A 17,289-nucleotide genomic window follows, 5' to 3' on the forward strand; every position below is an offset into this window, starting at 1 on the left:
AGTTCGCGGCCACTCGACACCCGGCCCGCCGCCGCCATCTCTCAGCGTGGGGAAAGGGGGCGGCGCCCTCCCGCCTCACCGGGGCCGCTGAGTGACGGGCCGGCCGGCCAATGGCCAGGCGCCGTCCGCCCCGACCCACCAACCCGCCCCTGACTGACGGCTGGCTCCACCAATGAGCTGACGCGGCGCCGGCGCCGGAGGGCGACCCACGTGGGATGCACACCGCGCCGCCCCGAACCGACCAATGAGAATCAAAGAGGTGGGAGGGGGAGGGGGAGGGGGGGGATCACCGCCTGACTGACAGCGATACCATCCAATCACGGATAATGACATGCCTCCTGACCGACAGCTGGCTTGTCCAATCGGAATGGAGATCGGCGACAGCCTCCAGCCAATCACAGCGTGCACGGGGTGGGGCGTTGTCTGAGCCGTTGAAATTTGAAACGGCGCCTGCCGCCAGGTTGAGAGCTGAGCCAATCACCGAGCGGCCGTCCAAGTCAAACCGCTTTCCATTGGTCCACATTCCCCCACAGCGCGTGTACGGCGTGCTCTGATAGGCCGCGTCTACTTGAACTCAAACAAAGCTTTAAATGGGAAAGTGAGTGAGATCCGCTCTTTGCATCCCCATTAAATAGTATTTATTTCTCATTTGCAATCCGCGAAATTATCTATACCCGTATACATATGTATATTTTGTTCTGCACCCTCCTCTCTGTTGCCGTGGCAACTTGCTGGGCCTTTGACGCGACGTTCAGCGTGATGGCGTCAGATCGCCGACTTGAGGAGACGGCGCAGGCGCACTAAGCGCCATAGGGCGTTGATTGACAGGCGCGGGATCAGCCTTTAGAGGAGGGAATGCTGCCTCCGATTGGCAGTAGGGCCAGTGGCGCAATGGATAACGCGTCTGACTACGGATCAGAAGATTCCAGGTTCGACTCCTGGCTGGCTCGAAACTTTTAATTGTTGGACAACTAGTTAATAATTGGACAACTAATCTTTAATTCACTTTGCACAACTAGTTAATAGTTTTGACGACTAGTTGAACAAAATTTTTAATTGTTGGACAACTAGTTAATAATTAGACAACTATTTTACAACACGTTGCAAAACTAGTTAATAGTTTAGACAGCTAGTTGAACACACTTTTGCAAAGTAGTTCCATTTAATTGTTGGACAACTAGTTAACAATTTGACAACTAATCTTTAATTCACTTTGCAAAACTAGTTAATAAATAGACAACCATTTTTTTAATACACTTTGCAAAACTAGTTACTAGTTTTGACAACTAGTTGAACAAAATTTGTAATTGTTGGACAACTAGTTAATAACGAGACAACTATTTTAGAACACGTTGCAAAACTAGTTAATAGTTTAGACAGCTAGTTGAACACACTTTTGCAAAGTAGTTCCATTATTTAGCAAGAAATTAAAAACCGATTTGCTAGTGTTAACAATTGCACAACTAGTTTAAGACACATTATCAATTACTTACATTTTTTAGGTACATTTGTTAAAACTAGTAAATCTAATATGTTTAAAGACAATCTTATATGTTTAAAGTCCTTAATAGTTACACAGCTAGTTATAAATTACTTAAATTTTTTAGGTACATTTGTTAAAACTAGTAACTTGATGTTTAAAGTTCTTAATATTTGCACAGCTAGTTATAAGCTACTTAAATTTGTTAAAACTAGTAACATAGAAACATAGAAAATAGGTGCAGGAGCAGGTCATTCGGCCCTTCGAGCCTGCACCACCATTCAATAAGATCATGGCTGATCATTCCCTCAGTACCCCTTTCCTGCTTTCTCTCCATACCCCTTGATCCCTTTAGCTGTAAGGGCCACATCTAACTCCCTTTTGAATATATCCAACGAACTGGCCTCAACAACTCTCTGCGGCAGGGAATTCCACAGGTTCACAATTCTCTGAGTGAAGAAGTTTCTCCTCATCTCGGTCCTAAATGGCTTACCCCTTCTCCTTAGACTGTGACCCCTGGTTCTGGACTTCTCCAACATCGGGAAAATTCTTCCCGCATCTAACCTGTCCAGTCCCGTCAGAATTTTATATGTTTCTATGAGATCCCCTCTCATTCTTCTAAACTCCAGTGAATACAGGCCCAGTTGATCCAGTTTCTCCTCATATGTCAGTCCTGCCATCCCGGGAATCAGTCTGGTGAACCTTTGCTGCACTCTCTCAATAGCAAGAATGTCTTTCCTCAGATTAGGAGACCAAAACTGAACACAATATTCCAGGTGAGGCCTCACCAAGGCCCTGTACAACTGCAGTAAGACCTCCCTGCTCCTATACTCAAATCCTCTCGCTATGAGGGCCAACATACCATTTGCCTTCTTCACCGCCTGCTGTACCTGCATGTCAACTTGATGTTTAAAGTTCCTAATAGTTGCACAATTAGTTTAAGACATTATAAATTACTTAAATTCTTTAGGAAAACTTGTTAAAACTAACCAGTAAATTCATTTGAAAGTACTCAACAAATTTTCATTAAAAATTTAAAAATTAGCTAACTAAGTTTCCTGAAATAATTTTAAAAACACTAAATGATTTAACTAATTAAAATACTGATTCTAAAATTGGTTTTAGAGTTCTTAACAAATTTTCCCAACTAACCCGTGTTTGTAAAGTATGTTATTAAGAACATTAAATCGGTAAAGTGTGTTAAACTAGTTGTTTAACTATTAAAACTATTAAGTTGGTTTTAATATTCTTAAGAATGTAAGAAATAGGAGCAGGAGTAGGCCATTCAGCCCCACATTGAAATATACTTAATGACCCAGCCTCCACAGCTCTCGGGGGTATAGACTTCCAAGATTCATAACCCTCTGAGAGAAGAAATTCCTCCTCATCTTCGTTTTAAATGGGCGGCACCTTACTCTGAGACGAGTTCTAGATTCCTCCACGAGGGGAAACATCCTCTCTGCATCTACCCATAGGAGCAGGGAGGTCTTACTGCAGTTGTACAGGTCCTTGGTGAGGTCTCACCTGGAATATTGTGTTCAGTTTTGGCCTCCTAATCTGAGGAAGGACGTTCTTGCTATTGAGGGAGTGCAGCGAAGGTTCACCAGACTGATTCCTGGGATGGCAGGACTGACATATAAAGAAAGACTGGATCGACTGGGCTTATACTCACTGGAGTTTAGAAGATTGAGAGGGGATCTCATAGAAACGTATAAAATTCTGACGGGATTGGACAGGTTACATAGAAACACAGAAACATAGAAAATAGGTGCAGGAGTAGGCCATTCGGCCCTTTTAGCCTGCACCGCCATTCAATGAGTTCATGGCTGAACATGCAACTTCAGTACCCCCTTCCTGCTTTCTCGCCATACCCCTTGATCCCCCGAGTAGTAAGGACTACATCTAACTCCTTTTTGAATATATTGAGTGAATTGGCCTCAACAACTTTCTGTGGTAGAGAATTCCACAGGTTCACCACCCTCTGGGTGAAGAAGTTTCTCCTCATCTCGGTCCTAAATGGCTTACCCCTTATCCTTAGACTGTGACCCCTGGTTCTGGACTTCCCCAACATTGGGAACATTCTTCCTGCATCTAACCTAAACCCGTCAGAAATTTAAACGTTTCGATGAGATCCCCTCTCATTCTTCTGAACTCCAGTGAATACAAGCCCAGTTGATCCCAGTCTTTCTTGATATGTCAGTCCCGCCATCCCAGGAATCAGTCTGGTGAACCTTCGCTGCACTCCCTCAATAGCAAGAACGTTCTTCCTCAGATTAGGAGACCAAAACTGTACACAATACTCCAGGTGTGGTCTCACCAAGGCCCTGTACAACTGTAGCAACACCTCCCTGCCCCTGTACTCAAATCCCCTCGCTATGAAGGCCAACATGCCATTTGCTTTCTTCACCGCCTGCTGTACCTGCATGCCAACCTTCAATGACTGATGTACCATGACACCCAGGTCTCGTTGCACCTCCCCTTTTCCCAATCTGTCACCATTCAGATAGATGCAGGAAGAATGTTCCCGATGTTGGGGAAGTCCAGAACCAGGGGACACAGTCTAAGGATAAGGGGTAAGCCATTTAGGACCGAGATGAGGAGAAACTTCTTCACTCAGAGAATTGTGAACCTGTGGAATTCTCTACCAAGTTTGCAGATGAGACTAAGCTAGGTGGCAGTGTGAGCTGTGACTGGTAGAGTGGACAAGGGAGAACGAGTGGATGTGGTGTATTTGGACTTTCAGAAGGCTTATGACAAGGTCCCACACAAGAGATTGGTGTGAAAAATTAAAGCACATGGTATTGGGGGTAATGTATTGACGTGGATAGAGAACTGGTTGGCAGACAGGAAGCAGAGAGTCGGGATAAACGGGTCCTTTTCAGAATGGCAGGCAGTGACTAGTGAAGTGCCGCAGGGCTCAGTGCTGGGACCCCAGCTATTTACAATATACATCAATGATTTGGATAAAAGAATTGAATGTAATGTCTCCAAGTTTGCAGATGACACTAAGCTGGGTGGCGGTGTGAGCTGTGAGGAGGATGCTAAGAGGCTGCAGGGTGACTTGGACAGGTTAGGTGAGTGGGCAAATGCATGGCAGATGCAGTATAATGTGGATAAATGTGAGGTTATCCACTTTGGTGGCAAAAACACGAAGGCAGAATATTATCTGAATGGCGGCAAATTAGGAAAAGGGGAGGTGCAACGAGACCTGGGTGTCATGGTACATCAGTCATTGAAAGTTGACATGCAGGTACTATTGTGTTCCTAACACAGATGAGACTGCACACAGGGAGGTTAAAGTAACAGTGACCTCAGTCTTTAATAAGACACCCCAGAGTGAGGAACAGGCCTTAGGGGCCGGCTTATATACAGTGCTCCCAAGGGATGCTGGGATCCCTTGGGACTTCAGGGGATACGCTCCCTGGTGGCGGAACATGGGAGTGCATGCTTTACAGATACACAACATCACTCCCCCCAAAGTCAAAGTGAAAACTATTTACAAGGTGAGGCGGTCGGGAGCCTTTCTTTCCCTGGTGGACCGCCTCGGTACAAATGTCTGTTCTGGTGTGTTGGCTGTGCCCTCGCTGGGCTGGCGTGTTGTTGGCTCTGCAGGGCTGCTGGGTGAGCCTGGCCTTGCTGGGCTGTTGGGCGTGATGGGTTCGATTTCCTGGTCCGGCGTGGTGTTGTTGATCCTCTGGGTGTGTGTTGTGGGCTCAAAAAAGGTGATGTCTGCTGTGGGTTGTTCAGGGCAGTCTGTGAACCGCAGCCTCGTTTGGTCCAGGTGCTTTCTGCAAATTTGTCCAATGTCTAGTTTGACTACAAACACCCAACTCCCTTCTTTAGCTATCACCGTGCCCACGATCCACTTGGGACCATGTCCATAGTTTAGCACATGCACAGGGTCACTCAGATCAATTTCCCGTGACACAGTGGCGCGACCATCGTTTACATTTTGTTGCTGCTGCCTGCTCTCTACCTGATCATGTAGGTTGGGGTGAACCAGCGAGAGTCTGGTTTTAAGTGCCCTTTTCATGAGTAGCTCAGCCGGGGGCACCCCTGTGAGCGAGTGGGGTCTCGTGCGGTAGCTGAGCAGTACTCGGGACAGGCGGGTTTGGAGTGAGCCTTCTGTGACTCGTTTAAGGCTCTGTTTGATGGTTTGTACTGCCCGCTCTGCCTGCCCATTGGAGGCTGGTTTAAACGGGGCCGAGGTGACATGTTTGATCCCATTGCGGGTCATGAATTCTTTAAATTCGGCACTGGTGAAACATGGCCCGTTGTCACTGACCAGTATGTCAGGCAGGCCGTGGGTGGTAAACATGGCCCTCAGGCTTTCAATGGTGGCGGTGGCAGTGCTTCCCGACATTATTTCACATTCAATCCATTTTGAAAAAGCATCCACCACCACCAGGAACATTTTACCGAGAAACGGGCCCGCATAGTCGACATGGATCCTTGACCGTGGTCTGGAGGGCCAGGACCACAAACTTAGTGGTGCCTCTCTGGGCGCGTTGTTCAACTGAGCACATACGCTGCATTGCCGTACACAGGTCTCTAAGTCAGAGTCGATACCGGGCCACCACACGTGGGATCTGGCTATCGCTTTCATCATTACTATACCTGGATGTGTGCTGTGGAGATCCGAGATGAACATCTCCCTGCCCTTTTTGGGTAGCACTACGCGGTTACCCCACAACAGGCAGTCTGCCTGAATGGACAGCTCGTCTTTTCACCGCTGGAACAGCTTGATTGGCTCTTGCATTTCAACGGGGATGCTGGCCCAGCTCCCATGCAGTACATAGTTTTTTACTAGGGACAGCTGAGGATCTTGGCTGGTCCAAGTCCTAATCTGGCGGGCCGCGACAGGTGATTTATCATTTTCAAACGCTTCCATGACCATCAACAAGTCTACGGGCTGCACCACCATCAACAAGTTTGCGGGCTGCGCCATTTCCACCCCCGTGGTGGGCAATGGTAGCCGACTGAGAGTATCCGCACAGTTCTCGGTGCCTGGCCTGTGGCGGATGGTATAGTTATACGCCGATAGCGCGAGTGCCCACCTTTGTATGCGAGCTGAGGCATTAGTATTTATCCCCTTGTTTCCAGCGAACAGTAATATGAGGGGCTTGTGATTGGTTTCCAGCTCAAATTTGAGGCCAAACAGGTACTGATGCATTTTCTTTACCCCGAACACACACGCTAATGCCTCTTTCTCAATCATGCTGCAGGCCCTCTCGGCCTTAGACAAGCTCCTGGAAGCATAGGCGACAGGTTGCAACTTCCCCGCAACGTTAGCTTGTAATACAAACCCAACTCCGTACGATGACGCATCACATGTTAGCATGAGTCTTTTACACGGGTTATTCAATACAAGCAGCTTGTTGGAGCATAAAATGTTTCTGGCTTTCTCAAGAGCAATTACTTGTTTTTTTCCCCATACCCAGTTCTCACCTTTACACAATAACACATGTAGGGGCTCTAAGAGGGTGCTTAACCCCGGTAGGAAGTTACCAAAATAGTTGAGGAGTCCCAGGAATGACTGCAGCTCCGTGACGTTCTGTGGCCTGGGCAGGTTCCTGATAGCCTCTGTCTTGGCGTCTGTGGGCCGAATGCCGTCCGCCGCGATCTTTCTCCCCAAAAACTCCACTTCTGTTGCCATAAAGACGCATTTCGACCTCTTCAGCCGCAGCCCTATGCGATCCAATCGCTGGAGGACCTCCTCCAGGTTTTGTAGGTGCTCGGAGGTGTCCCGACCCGTGACCAATATGTCGTCCTGAAAAACCACCGTGTGTGGTACTGACTTGAGTAGGCTCTCCATGTTTCTCTGGAAGATCGCTGCAGCCGACCGGATTCCAAACGGGCATCTGTTGTAGATGAACAGTCCCTTGTGTGTGTTGATGCAGGTGAGGCCCTTCGAAGACCCCTCCAGTTCCTGCGTCATGTAGGCCGAAGTCAGGTCGAGCTTGGTGAACGCCTTGCCTCCTGCCAGCGTCGCAAATAGGTCATCTGCCTTAGGTAGCGGGTATTGGTCCTGTAGCGAGAAACGATTAATAGTTACTTTATAATCGCCGCAAATCCTGACCTTGCCATCACTTTTGAGTACTGGAACAATCGGACTGGCCCAATCGCTGAATTCCACTGGGGAGATGATGCCCTCGCGTTGCAGTCTGTCCAGTTCGATTTCCACTCTCTCCCTCACCATGTGAGATACCGCTCACGCCTTGTGGTGAATGGGTCGTGCCTCTGGGACCAAGTGGATCAGCACCTTCATCCCAGAAAAGTTTCCAATGCCTGACTCAAAAAGGGAAGGAAATTTGTTAAGAACCTGGGTACATGAGGCCTCATCGACATGTGATAGCGCTCGGATGTCATCCCAATTCCAGCGGATTTTGCCCAGCCAGCTCCTTCCCAGCAGTGTGGGGCCATCGCCCGGGACAATCCAGAGTGGCAGTTCATGCACCGTGCCCTCGTAGGTGACCTTGACCACTGCCCAGGACAGTGATAAGCTCTTTGGTGTACGTTCTCAGTTTTATCTGGATGGGGCTCAGGGCTGATCTGAATACCTTGTTGCACCACAGTCTCTCAAACATCTTTTTACTCATGATGGATTGGCTAGCACCAGTGTCCAGTTCCATGGCTACGGGTAAACCATTCAATTTTACATTTAGCATTATAGGTGGACATTTCGTTGAAAATGTGTGCATCCCGTGTACTTCAGCATCTGCCTCCTCTCCCTGAGGCTCGAAATTGCTTTGATCCACCATGGACCGATCTTCCTCTGCCACGTGGTGGTTAGCAGATTTTGCAGAGCTTGCAGCTCATCTGCAAGCTCGTTGGAGGTGCCCCATTGTTCCACAGCTCTAGCAAACATACCCTTTGAAGCGGCATGAATAGGCTGAATGGAAGCCTCCACAACGCCAACAAGGTGTGAATTGCCTTGCATTCATCCTTTGTTGGGGACTCTGAGTCATCTGGGTCACCTGAGGCCTGCTGGCAATTGCAGACTCATGGTTTCAACAGGTACAGCAGGCGGTGTAGAAGGCAAATGGTATGTTGGCCTTCATAGCGAGAGGATTTGAGTATAGGAGTAGGGAGGTCTTACTGCAGTTGTACAGGGCCTTGGTGAGGCCTCACCTAGAATATTGTGTTCAGTTTTGGTCTCCTAACCTGAGGAAGGACGTTCTTCTTATTGAGGGAGTGCAGCGAAGGTTCACCAGACTGATTCCCGGGATGGCAGGACTGACATATGAGGAGAGACTGGATCAACTGGGCCTGTATTCACTGGAATTTAGAAGAATGAGAGGGGATCTCATAGAAACATATAAAATTATGACAGGATTGGACAGGTTAGATGCAGGAAGAATGTTCCTGATGTTGGGGAAGTCCAGAACCAGGGGTCACAGTCTAAGGATAAGGGGTAAGCCATTTAGGACCGAGATGAGGAGAAACTTCTTCACTCAGAGAGTTGTTAACCTGTGGAATTCTCTACCGCAGAGAGTTGTTGAGGCCAGTTCGTTGGATATATTCAAGAGGGAGTTAGATGTGGTCCTTACAGCTAAAGGGATCAAGGGGTATGGAGAGAAAGCAGGAGTGGGGTACTGAGGTGAATGATCAGCCATGATCTTATTGAATGGTGGTGCAGGCTCGAAGGGCCGAATGGCCTGCTCCTGCACCAATTTTCTATGTTTCTAAGTTTCTATGACACCCAGGTCTCGTTGCACCTCCCCTTTTCCTAATCTGTCACCACTCAGATAATATTCTGCCTTTGTGTTTTTGCCCCCAAAGTGGACAACCTCACATTTATCCACATTATAGCTGCATCTGCCCTGCATTTGCCCACTCACCTAACCTGTCCAAGTCACCCTGCAGCCTCTTAGCGTCCCCCTCACAGCTCACACCACCACCCAGCTTAGTGCCATCTGCAAACTTGGAGATATTACACTCAATTCCTTCGTCTAAATCGTTGATGTATATTGTAAATAGCTGGGGTCCCAGCACTGAGCCCTGCGGCACCCCACTAGTCACTGCCTGCCATTCTGAAAAGGACCCGTTTATCCCGACTCTCTGCTTCCTGTCTGCCAACCAGTTCTCTATCCACGTCAGTACATTACCCCCAATACCATGTGCTTTGATTTTTCACACCAATCTCTTGTGTGGGACCTTGTCAAAAGCCTTTTGGAAGCCCATGAAATATTCTCGACGCAGTCCATTCTTTAAACGGAAACTTTGCGACCTCTTCAGCTGTGAGCGGGACCCGATGCTCGGAGCGCCCCCATCCTCCCCCCCCCTAGCCGTAGTGGCCTCCCGCACCAGCCACCGCACGGGGCTCGACAGAGCTCGGCCTTGGTCCAGCGGCGAGGATTAACCAGGACGACTGGAGGCCGGCTCCGCTGCACGGGGCCTACTGCGCGCGCACGTATTGCGCAGCGAGGGCTGGGGCCTCGCGCTGACCCCCCCCTGGGCCCTCGCCTCTTCTGGGCCCCAAACTCACGCCTCTCCCGGGGGGGCCCCCCCCCTCCATCGCGTCCCCCTACAGTCTCTCGCCGTTCCTTCGCCCCTCCTGTCCCCATGCGCTCCAATCAGCGAGCTGGAGCGGAAGGAGCAGCATGGCAGCCTTGCCCAGCAGGCCGAGCGCCCCCCCGCCCCCCTGGCCTGCGAGCACTATCGGAGCAGGCCCTGAAGCAGAAGGAGTAGCATGGCGAGATATCACTCCAGCACCAAGCATGCCAAGGTTGAATAACATGTCGTAAAATAATTTCCCAATGCCTTAGTCCAGTGAGAACAGAACTGCACCTTTGAGTGTTGCACTGAGGTATTACAGACCAGCAAGATGCCAGCATTAATCCCTTCCACTTCTGACTGCTAACTGCAATCCCTTCTCAAAAGAGCGCATGGGGTGGAGAGCCCAGGCTTATTGATAAACAGCTTATACCCTGATGTGGTGCCAGCATGTATGTACACGGTGTGAACATTATTGATCGTGTATCAGGTAACAAGTTTCCATCTTATGCAACCACACGGTGACGACACATAGTGTACGTTATATATTGATGTGTGTATTGTCGTCCTGCGTCCTGGTGGCTGGGGGAAGTGTAATGTTATGGATTGATGTGTGTATCGTCCTGGTACCTCAAATGAAATGTAAGCACAATGCTTCGATTCACTGGGCTGATTCCGGAGATGAGGGGGTTACCTTAGAACATAAGAACATGAGAATTAGGAACAGGAGTAGGCCACCTAGCCCCTCGAGCCTGCTCCGCCGTTCAACAAGATCATGGCTGATCTGTTCGTGGACTCAGCTCCACTTACCCGCCCGCTCCCCGTAACCCTCAATTCCCTTATTGGTTAAAAATCTATCTATCTGTGACTTGAATACATTCAATGAGCTAGACTCAACTGCTTCCTTGGGCAGAGAATTCCACAGATTCACAACCCTCTGGGAGAAGAAATTCCTTCTCAACTCGGTTTTAAATTGGCTCCCCCGTATTTTGAGGCTGTGCCCTCCAGTTCGAGTCTCCCCGACCAGTGGAAACAACCTCTCTGCCTCTATCTTGTCTATCCCTTTCATTATTTTAAATGTTTCTATAAGATCACCCCCTCATCCTTCTGAACTCCCAACGAGTAAAGACCCAGTCTACTCAATCTATCATCATAAGGTAACCCCCTCCTCTCCGGAATCAGCCTAGTGAATCGTCTCTGTACCCCCTCCAAAGCTAGTATATCCTTCCTTAAGTAAGGTAACCAAAACTGCACGCAGTACTCCAGGTGCGGCCTCACCAATACCCTGTACAGTTGCAGCAGGACCTCCCTGCTTTTGTACTCCATCCCTCTCGCAATGAAGGCCAACATTGTTCAACCATGAACTCACTGAATGGTGGTGCAGGCTCGAAGAGCCGAATGGCCTACTCCTGCACCTATTTTCTATGTTTCTATGTTTCTATTCCATTCGCCTTCCTGATTACCCGCTGCACCTGCAAACTAACTTTTTGGGATTCCGGCTCGAAGGAGCTACTGTACTTAGTAGGGCCAGTGGCGCAATGGATAACGCGTCTGACTACGGATCAGAAGATTCCTGGCTGGCTCGAAACTTTTAATTCCAAAAAGAGTTTCATGCACAAGGACCCCCAGGTCCCTCTGCACCGCAGCATGTTGTAATTTCTCCCCATTCAAATAATATTCCCTTATGATGATAGATTGAGTAGACTGGGTCTTTACTCGTTGGAGTTCAGAAGGATGAGGGGTGATCTGATAGAAACATTTAAAATAATGAAAGGGATAGACAAGATAGAGGCAGAGAGGTTGTTTCCACTGGTCGGGGAGACTAGAACTAGGGGGCACAGCCTCAAAATACGGGGGAGCCAATTTAAAACCGAGTTGAGAAGGAATTTCTTCTCCCAGAGGGTTGTGAATCTGTGGAATTCTCTGCCCAAGGAAGCAGTTGAGGCTAGCTCATTGAATGTATTCAAGTCACAGATAGATAGATTTTTAACCAACAAGGGAATTAAGGGTTACGGGGAGCGGGCGGGTAAGTGGAGCTGAGTCCACGGCCAGATCAGCCATGATCTTGTTGAATGGCGGAGCAGGCTCGAGGGGCTAGATGGCCTACTCCTGTTCCTAATTCTTATGTTCTTATGTTCTAAGAAACTGTCTATTTCTGTCTTAAATATATTCAATGACCCAGCCTCCACAGCTCTCTGGGGCAGAGAATTCCACAAATTTACAACACTCTGAGAGAAGAAATTCCTCCGCATCTCAGTTTTAAATGGGCAGCCCCTTATTCTAAGATTATGCCCCCTAGTTCTAGTCTCCCCCATCAGGTGGAAACATCCTCTCTGCATCCCCCTCATAATCTCTACGTTTCGATAAGATCACCTCTCATTCTTCTAAACTCCAATGAGTAGAGGCCCAACCTCCTCAACCTTTCCTCATAAGTCAACCCCCCTCATCCCCGGAATCAACCGAGTGAACCTTCTCTGAACTGCCTCCAAAGCAAGTATATCCTTTCGTAAATACAGAGACCAAAACTGCACGCAGTACTCCAGGTGTGGCCTCACCAATACCCTGTATAACTGGAGCAAGACTTCCCTGCTTTTATACTCCATCCCCCTTTGCAATAAAAGCCAAGATACCATTGGCCTTCCTGATCACTTGCTGTACCTGCATACTATTTGTTATGTATGAATAAAGAGTCTGACTGGATACTGTGAGCTCAAAGTAACGTGTGACCGTAGTCTTTTATTGCAGGTCTCCAAAGTGCCTCTCCAACCTGTGAAGTCTCCTTAAGTACAGGTGCTTCCAAGGGATTGTGGGATCTCTTGGGACTCCAGGGGATGAGCCCTCTGGTGGCTATACAAGGTATTTACAGGTTTACATATATAGCAACACTCCGCCCTCCCCCCCCCCCCTCAAAGTCAACAGTGTAACTATTTACAATGTGAGTCGATCTGGGGCCCTTCTTGCCCTGGTTGATCGCCGCGGTGTGAAAGCTGGTATTGTTGGATCATTTGTTGGGCCCTCGCTGGGCTGCTGTGCAGCTGGCCTTGCTGGGCTGCCTGGTGTGTTGGGCCCTGCTGGGCTGCTGTGGATGATGGGTTCTGCTTCGTGGTCAACTGTGGTGCCGGTTGCCACTGGTGTGTATGTTGGGAGATCAAACCAGGTAGGGTCCAAGGTGGGTTGCTCAGGATAGTCCGTGAATCTGAGTTTGATTTGGTCCAAGTGTTTCCGGCGAATGAGTCCATTTGAAAGTTTGACCCGAAACACCCTGCTCCCCTCTTTGGCCACGACAGTGCCGGGAAGCCACTTGGGACCTTGTCCATAATTTAATACAAATACAGGATCATTGACTTCAATCTCGCGTGACACATTTGCGCTATCATGGTATGCACTTTGTTGAAGCCGCCTGCTCTCTCTACCTGTTCATGTAGATCAGGGTGAACTAACGAGAGCCTGGTCTTAAGTGCTCTTTTCATGAGCAGTTCAGCAGGTGGGATCCCAGTGAGTGAGTGGGGTCTCGTGCGGTAGCTAAGCAGGACTCGGGATAGGCGAGTCTGCAGTGAGCCTTCAGTTACCCTCTTCAAGCCTTGCTTGATGGTTTGCACTGCTCTCTCTGCCTGACCATTGGACGCTGGTTTAAACGGGGCAGATGTGACATGTTTGATCCCGTTACGGGTCATAAATTCTTTGAACTCAGCACTGGTAAAACACGGCCCGTTGTCGCTCACCAGGACATCAGGTAGGCCGTGTGTGGCAAACATGGCCCGCAGGCTTTCAGTAGTGGCAGCGGACGTGCTGGCCGACATTATCTCACATTCAATCCACTTGGAGTCGCGTCTACAACCACAAGGAACATTTTACCCAAGAACAGGCCTGCATAGTCGACATGTACCCTAGAGCACGGTTTGGAGGGCCAAGACCATAAACTTAGCAGCGCCTCCCTGGGTACATTGCTTAACTGCGAGCATGTATTACATCTGTGAACACAGGACTCTAAGTCCACATCGATACCGGGCCACCACACGTGGGATCTGGCTATCGCTTTCATCATTACGATGCCTGGGCGGGTACTGTGGAGGTCATTGATGAAGGTGTCTCTGCCCTTCTTGGGGACCACTACTCGATTGCCCCACAGAAGGCAGTCTGCCTGTATAGACATTTCATCTTTGCGCCGCTGGACCAGTTTTATCTCTGCCTGCATTTCCACTGGGACACTGGACCAGCTCCCATGAAGCACACAGCTATTTACTAGGGACAGTAAGAGGTCTTGACTTGTGCAGGTTCTAATCTGTCGGGCGGTTAAGAGGTGATTGCTCACTCTCAAATGCTTCCATAACCATAACTAAATCTGCGGGCTGTGCCATCTCCACCCCCCTGGTGGGCAATGGCAGCCTACTGAGGGCATCAGCGCAGTTTTCTGTGCCTGGCCTGTGGCGGATGGCGTAGTTGTATGTGGACAACGTGAGCGCCCATCTCTGGATGCGGGCCGATGCGTTGGTATTTATCCCCTTACTTTCGGAAAACAGGGATCTAAGTGGCTTATGGTCAGTTTCCAATTTGAATTTTAGCCCAAACGGGTATTGATGCATTTTCTTTACCCTATAGACACACGCTAACACTTCTTTCTCAATCATGCTGTAGGTTCTCTCAGCCTTAGACAGACTCCTGGATGCATAAGCAACCGGTTGCAGTTTCCCGAAATCATTAACTTGATGCAATACACACCCGACGCCATATGACGATGCATCACGTGCTAATACCAAACGCTTACATGGATCATACAACACAAGCAATTTGTTTGAGCATAACAATTTTCTAGCTTTTACAAAGGCATTTTCTTGGCTTTTGCCCCAAATCCATTCGTCTCCTTTACGCAGTAAGACATGTAGTGGTTCTAGCAGTGTGCTGAGACCCGGTAAGAAGTTACCAAAGTAGTTCAGGAGTCCCAGGAACGACCGCAGCTCCGTCACGTTCTGTGACCTCGGTGTGTTCTCGATTGCTTCCGTCTTCGAATCGGTTGTCCTTATGCCATCCACCGCGATTCTTCTCTCCAGGAACTCCACTTCAGGTGCCAGGAAAACGCACTTCGAGCGTTTTAACCTGAGCCCCATGCGGTTGAGTCGACTAAGAACCTCCTCCAGGTTCTGCAGATGCTCGACTGTGTTCCGACCAAGATGTCGTTCTGGAAGACCACGGTGTGCGGGACCGATTTCAGTAAACTTTCCATGTTTCTCTGGAATATCGCCGCCGCTGATCAAATCCCAGTCATCTGTTGTAAATGAAGAGACCTTTGTGCGTGTTGATGCAGGCGAGGCCCTTCGATGATTCTTCCAGCTCCTGCGTCATGTAGGCCGAGGTCAAGTCCAGCTTCGTGAACGTCTTTCCTCCCGCCAGTGTCGCAAAAAGGTCGTCAGCCTTTGGTAGTGGGTATTGATCCTGCAGGGAGAAACAAATGATAGTTACTTTGTAATCACCACAGATTCTGATGGTGCCGTCTCCCTTGAGGACTGGAACAATCGGACTTGTCCATTCGTAGAATTCGATCGGCGAAATTATGCCCTCTCGTTGCAGCCGGTCTAGCTCGATCTCCACCCTCTCTCTCGTCATGTACGGAACTGCTCTCGCCTTGTGATGGATGGGTCGTGCCCCCGGATCTGCACTTTTTCTCCTTGGAACTTCCCGATGCCTGGTTCGAACAGCGAGGGGAACTTGTTTAAGACCTGGGCACACAAAGTGTCATCAGCAGGCGATAGCGCTCGGACGTCGTCCCAGTTCCAGCGTATCTTTCCCAGCCAGCTCCTGCTGAGCAGCGTGGGACCATCGCCCGGGACCATCCAGAGTGGTAACTTGTGCACCGCTCCATCGTAGGAGACCTTTACGGTAACGCTGCCCATTACAGGAATCAGTTCCTTGGTGTAAGTTCTCAGTTTCGTGCGAATGGGAGTCAGGACTGGCCTTGAGGCCTTGCTGCACCACAATTTATCACAATTTATCATTTTTGCTCATTATGGTCTGGCTCGCACCCGTGTCCAGCTCCATTGACACCGGGAGTCCATTCAATTCAACCTTCAGCTTTATCGGGGGACACTTTGTGGTAAATGTGTGCACCCCATGTACCTCTGCCTCCTCAGTCTGAGGCTCTGGTTTATCGTGATCCGTGGTGGATCTGTCCTCCTCTGCAACATGGTGGCTTGCAGGATTAACAGGGTTTGCAGCTCGCCTGCACATACGTTGGAGGTGTCCCTTGCAAACGTACTCTTTGAATCGGCATGAATGGAAACAATGATCGCCCCCGCAGCGCCAACAAGGTGTTAATGGCCTTGCATTCATCACCCTTGATGGTGGACTCTGAGACATCTGCGGACGTGTAGCTGCAGGTACGTGTGACCTGCCCTGTACGTTACAATTCGAAAACAACATCACTTTGTTCCCAGTACTTGTAGCAGCACTTGTGTGCTGAGAGATTTGCTTCGTATTGTCACTGGTGGCAATGAACGCCTGGGCTATCGCTATGGCCATACTCAAGGTTGGGGTCTCTACAGTCAAAAGTTTGCGAAGTATGGTTTCGTGGCCAATGCCAAGTAAGAAAAAGTCTCTGAGCATGTGCTCCAAATGTCCTTCAAATTCGCAATGTCCTGCAAGGCGTCTTAGCTCGGCGACATAACTCGCCACTTCCTGGCCTTCAGACCTTTTGTAGGTGTAGAACCGGTACCTGGCCATCAGAACGCTTTCCTTCGGGTTCAAATACTCTCGGACCAGTGTGCACACATCGTCGTACGATTTCTCCGTGGGTTTCGCTGGAGTGAGCAGGTTCTTCATGAGGCCATACGTTGGTGTCCCACAGGAGGAGGATCGCCCTTCGTTAGGCAGCGCTCTCTTCCCCATCCAGCTCGTTGGCCACGAAGTATTGGTCGAGTCGCTCCACAAAAGTTTCCCAATCATCTCCCTCCGAGAATTTCTCCAGGATGCCCACTGTTCTCTGCATCTTTGGGTTCGCTATCTGTGTCTCGTCGCCAGTTGTTATGTATGAATAAAGAGTCAGACTGAACACTGTGCGCTCAAAGTAAAGTGTGACCGTAGTCTTTTATTGCACGTCTCCCGAGTGCCTCTCCAACCTGTGAAGCCTCCTTAAATACCTGCGCTCCCAAGGGATTGTGGGATCTCTTGGGCCTCCAGGGGACGAGCCGTAGTGGCTATACAAGGTATATACAGGTTGACATATCCAACACTATCCTTTTGTGTTTGGTGTACCCCCAGGATCCTCTGTACTGCGGCACTTTGCAATCTTTCTCCATTTAAATAATAACTTTCTCTTTGAT

At 49.2% G+C, this 17,289-nt stretch overlaps 1 non-coding gene across 1 annotated transcript; it reads left to right on the forward strand.

Annotated features, from left to right (window-relative positions):
* Nucleotides 1-877: 877 nt before the first annotated feature.
* trnar-acg (transfer RNA arginine (anticodon ACG)) lies at nucleotides 878-950 on the forward strand. The gene has a single exon. It is a non-coding gene; the product is annotated as a tRNA-Arg (tRNA).
* The last annotated feature ends 16,339 nt before the right edge of the window (nucleotides 951-17,289 follow it).

Source organism: Pristiophorus japonicus, unplaced genomic scaffold (assembly GCF_044704955.1).
Source record: "Pristiophorus japonicus isolate sPriJap1 unplaced genomic scaffold, sPriJap1.hap1 HAP1_SCAFFOLD_2606, whole genome shotgun sequence".
Classification (NCBI taxonomy): domain Eukaryota; kingdom Metazoa; phylum Chordata; class Chondrichthyes; family Pristiophoridae; genus Pristiophorus; species Pristiophorus japonicus.